The sequence below is a fragment of the Ornithorhynchus anatinus genome, chromosome 9, assembly GCF_004115215.2.
Source record: "Ornithorhynchus anatinus isolate Pmale09 chromosome 9, mOrnAna1.pri.v4, whole genome shotgun sequence".
In the NCBI taxonomy this organism is placed as follows: domain Eukaryota; kingdom Metazoa; phylum Chordata; class Mammalia; order Monotremata; family Ornithorhynchidae; genus Ornithorhynchus; species Ornithorhynchus anatinus.
Window position 1 is genome coordinate 50574136 of NC_041736.1, and position 5487 is coordinate 50579622.

Here is a 5487-nt window from a genome sequence, read left to right on the forward strand (position 1 = left end):
CAGCAGCCATTTCACCTAGAGAGCAGGGATCGGGTCTCCCAACTGTTTTATACTCAACCAAGTGCTTAGTACAGTGTTCGGCACACAATATATCCTCCAAAAGTAACACAGATTGGTTGATTCAGCCACAGCGATAGTGACAACAACAGCAGATGAGGAGAAGTCTGAACATTCTCTCCTCCTCTCCTCTTGTCTGCTGCAGCTTCATCTTCAAATTCCTTCCAGGCCCCTGACCAAAGTTTAGGATCTTAATGATTTCCACCAAAGATAGGCCACTGATGTACAATGGAAAGGGAGAGATTGGATCGTATGCTCCCAAGTGCTTAGAACAGTGCTCTGCACTTAGTAAGTGCTCAATAAATGCCATCGATTTGATGGTAGAGAAGGAAGGAAGAGAGGAGAATAGCAAGAGGCTGAATTGTGGATGAATATGCAATGGGAGAAGACCCAGGATAGTGAGGAATGTCCCCAAAGGTTCAGGGATTAAATCTTCCATCGCCCATAAAAATGAATCTTTCACCACTATAGACAAAGGGTAGCCTGGTGTGCTCCCAGAGTTCAGATGTCATTGATCCGTGAATTTGCCATTCCTTGTGCGCAGTTGAATACTTTGGGAAATCCCCCATTTAGCACGGTGGCTGAGCAAAACAGAATTTTAGAATCCAATCCTGACTGCTAGTTCAGAGACCCTGTGCCACTCTGCTAAAAGTCAATATGGTAGAGCAGCTGAGTGGCAGTTCTAATTACCCAATCGGTTCTACACGTGTTTCACAGAGGAGACTAAAATAAAAGCTGTCATGATTTCCTGTTATTAATAATAATGACAATGGAATTTGTTAACTGCTTATCATGTACCAAACACTGTACTAGATGTTGGGGGAAGAAACCCAAATAATCAGATTAGACATAGCTCACATGGGGATCAAGTTTGGGTGTGAGGAAGAACAGGTATTTAACCTCCATTCTACAAAATGAAGAAATTGAGACAAAAAAATTAAACGACTTGCCCAAAGCCACAGAAAAGGCAAATGATGGAGCTGATATTTGAGCCAAGCTCTCCTGCTGGTCACACTGTTTCTCTAAAGTTCCAAGAGGTTAGGACAAGTAAAAGGGAAGTGCATTCTTTGTGTCAGTCAGCCCAGAGATGCTAATCAAAGACTTCGGTTCTTTTGTGTGATTTTTTTTTTTTTTGATGTAGCAATTTGGATTGGGAGAAAATATCTTCTGTGGCTTTACTCTTTGGGTTGTTCACAGGATATTTAGTAGAGGTAGAAATTTTCCATGGTTACAGTTCTCCAGCCACTATTATTTTCTACCTTTAGTTTTACTTGTTTCCCTTGCAAGTACTTCATTTTTGTTTTGAGTCTCTTCGAGGAGATGTCTCTGTTGGCCTTGGCATTCCTCAAGGAATTCTGCTTTCTCCCAAGGGAGTTTCTCTCCTCTTTCCTGGGATCATTGACTTCTGCTCCTGCTGCTAATTAGTTTTCCTGTCTGTATATCTTCCTCAAATGTAACATCAGAGTGAACAAATGATTTTTCACAACCACACTTCCTCCTTCAGCTGAGCATCAGGCCAGACTGATTTCTGAGTTTGAAGTATGGGATGTGACATTCATGGGAATCTCTGCCATCTTGTGATCAATTATGAATCAATTTGTTTGCAAGGGTTAAATTTTGACAGCTTTGGAAATAACTGTCATAAGTGCTGCCATCTTAAAATTAGACAAAACCGATCAGTGATCATACCGTGCTGGATAATAATAATTATGGCATTTAAGTGCTTACTATGTGCCAGAAACTGTACTAAAAAAAAAAAAGTTGGTATTTGTTAAGCACTTACTATGTGCAGAGCACTGTTCTAAGCGCTGGGGTAGACATAGGGGAATCAGGTTGTCCCACATGGGGCTCACAGTCTTAATCCCCATTTTACAGATGAGGTAACTGAGGCCCAGAGAAGTTAAGTGACTTGCCCACAGTCACACAGCTGACAAGTGGCAGATCCGGGATTCGAGCTCATGACCTCTGACTCCAAAGCTCGTGCTCTTTCCACTGAGCCACGCTGCTTCTCTAAGCACTGGATGTTCCCTAACCACCTAATAATAATAATAATAATGATAACTGTGGTATTTCTTAAGGGCTTACTATGTGCCAGACACTGTACCACTGATGTAGATAGAAGATAATCAGGTAGGACACAGACCCTGAGCCACATGTGAGGGAACTGAGGCACAGCAAAGTGAAGTGACTTGACCAAGGTCACACAGCAATGGCAAATTGCTGGAATCAGAACCCAGATCCTTCTGTCTCTCAGGCCCATAATCTATCCATTAAGCACACTGCTTCTTATGCACCTAGAGCAGTGCTTAAATAGTAGACATGCCTTGAAATAGCTAATGTTGATGATTACTGCTGATTAACTGGTACAAATCAAATGCCCTGAAAATAAAGTCTATTTCAGAGTATGGTCTCAGGGTCTTCCAAACCTTAATACATGAGGAAATCAGTGCTTAACATATAAGGTGGTTCAAGTATGGAATAATTTTCAAGATCTAGGACCTGAATATAAATAGTCTTAATGTATATGTAACCCATGAATCAATCAATCAATTGTATTTATTGAGTGCTTACTATGTGCAAAGCACTGTACTAAGCACTTTGGAGAGTATAACATAATAATATAATGAACATATTTCCTGCCTCAAGTGAATGCCTGCAGAATGAAAAGTCTGAAAATGCACATTCTGCTCACTTAGCTATTATAGTAACTTGTCCTTATTCTTTGTGTTTCTTTGGTAATTGTTGTTTATTCATCTAAATATGAATGAAAGAAGATTATTTGGTATTCTTGGTGAACTATTCATTGAAAAATGGAAGTAACTATCGATATGTGAGGTTTGGCATGACCTCTGGAAAACTCAGCATCTTGTATGGTCAGGACACTTTTCACAAGCATTATTTGAGATAATGGAAAGCCATCTGGTAAAATTAATGATCCCTGAGAACAAGACAGAAATGGGAATCTTAAATTGACTTATGAATCCAGACAACTTTTATAGCACTTGGATAAGATAGAGCATATCTTCAACCAATGACTGCTTTTCTCTCAGGCCCTTATACATTAGGTAGTTTGTTTCTCCTCAGCATAGAGGTTTCCATGTGGCAAGTTACATTCCTCAATGCAACCCAAGATCAATCTTCCTGTGTATAAAATTTTCAAAATGAGAACCAGATTGGTAAGGAAACTAGTGTTACAGGCAGCACAGATTAGGATGCAACCTATTGTTTTAGTTACTTTAAAATGTGTGTTTTAATTGCTTCTTGGGTACAGATTCACTCAGGATTGGCTTTTTCCCTTCATTTGGGAAAGCAAAAAGTCATTGCTGTATTGGAAACAAATAATAATGGCAGGGATCAAGATAGCTCTATGAGTCAGGTTAAATTTCTGTATAAGTGAAGGGTGGTTGGAAATATGAAATCCTTTTACTACCAGGGCTTTGTTGGATTCTCCCTGGAAGATCTGTGCTTTCCAGTGTACAGTTATAGGACTGGGGCCCCGAGATCAGGGTCTATGTGAACTCATTCTTGGATTTTTTTATTCTTTTATTCCTTCATGTGAGGGGATAATTTACTTAAAAGGTACATTAGCTCCATTTCTTTCTTATCCTGCACTTAAATTATTATTCAATTTATCACTCAAACTTTGAATTTCATTTAAGGTCCCTAAGGATTAAATCATAAGAGCAGGTGAAGGAAACTGGGGTTATGAACTTTCGTTAACCTGCTATTTGCTTCACTGATATTCCTACTAGTTGGAACCCCAAATGAATTTCTCCTGCATGTACAACTCCTCCACAAACTAGAGAAAACCTCCCCCAAAAGGTTGAGAGCTCAGCTTTCAGCTAGGGCTCCCTCACTCAGATTTTTTTTTTAAAAAAAAAGCTTTTGTCTGTTCATCTTACAATTCAGCATTTTAAAATGAAATTATCTTTAATAGGAGACTCAATTTTATTGAGTGTAAATCTGCATTTTTGGAATCATTCCTCTTGTCCTTACTAATATGCACCATGAGGATTGGAAAGATAAACTATCTGTTGATTGCATGTTGCTCTGTTTTTCCCAAGCAACATACCCATAATATTTATACCTATAACACCATCTTTCAGAACCATAATATATATAATAATAATGATAATGTTGGTATTTATTAAGTGCTTACCATGTGCCAAGCACTGTTCTAAGCACTGGGGTAGATACAAGGTAATCAGGTTGTCCCAAGTAGGGCTCACAGGCTTAATCCCCATTTTACAGATGAGGGAACTGAAGCACAGAGAAGTTAAGTGACTTGCCTAAAGTCACACAGCTGACAAGTGGTGGAACTGGGATTAGAACCCACAACCTCTGGACTCCCAAGCCCATGCTCTTTCCACTAAGCCACTCTGCTTCTCAAATTCTAGCGAAGAATAAAGATAATCACATAGGACATAGTTTCTGTCACAAACAGGGCTTAAAGTCTACGAAAGAGGGGGATCCGGAATTTCATTCCCATTTTACAAGAGGAAACTGAGGCAGAGATTGGTGAAATGATTCGCCCTTGGTTACGCAACAGGTTAGTCCCACTATTTGCAGCCCTGTGCTCTTTTCACTAGGCCATACTGCCTCTGGAAGAGGAATAGAGGTTTGTTTGAAGTGGTCAGTGTGCAATCAGCATCCCTTCCCACACTGGCCAGATCTGCCCCAAGCACAGATTTTCAAAATAATTTTTGTTTAAGGAAATCCTTTTAGGGTCTGAATGCCTATGACGAAAATCTAATACTGAATGATCTGACTGGAGAGAAATTGGCTCTAGAAGAGACTACCTACAACTGATTCTAGATTACTGTAAGGAAAGAAGGGTAGCGGTCCCTTTGAGAAGGATGGAAAAGGTCCTATATACAACATATATCCAGTTAAGGCATTCCTACCTACTTGTGGCTTCGAACCATTTTTTCTCTAAACTCTAAACTTGTTAAACTGCGTGTGGTACTCTTCCAACGGCTTAATGCAGTCTTCTGCACATAGTAAGCACTCAATAAATACCACTGATTGATAGTAAGACCCAACTCCTGGCAAAAGATGAGTAGAGAGAAGCTCCAACGGGACAGATATCCGGGTTGGTGTCCACAAAAGGAGATTGAGCAAGATACAGCAAACTCATTTCCTGCCTAAAGGTGATCAGACGAGGGTGCAGAACTTAATTAAACCATAGATGATGACTTACACTTTATTAATAATAATAATAATTATGGTATTTGTTAAGTGTTTACTATGTGCAGAGCACTGTTCTAAGCTCTGGGGTAGATACAGGATAATGAGATTGTCCCACCTGGGGGGTCCCATTGTTTTTAATCCCCAATTTTACAGATGAGGTAACTGAGGCACCGAGAAGTTAAGTAACTTGCCCAACGTCACACAGCAGACGAGTGGCGGAGCCGGGTTTAGAACCCACGA

At 39.9% G+C, this 5487-nt stretch overlaps 1 pseudogene; it reads left to right on the forward strand.

The window, feature by feature from the left end:
• Positions 1 to 4869: 4869 nt before the first annotated feature.
• Positions 4870 to 4990, forward strand: LOC114814455 (annotated as a pseudogene).
• The last annotated feature ends 497 nt before the right edge of the window (positions 4991 to 5487 follow it).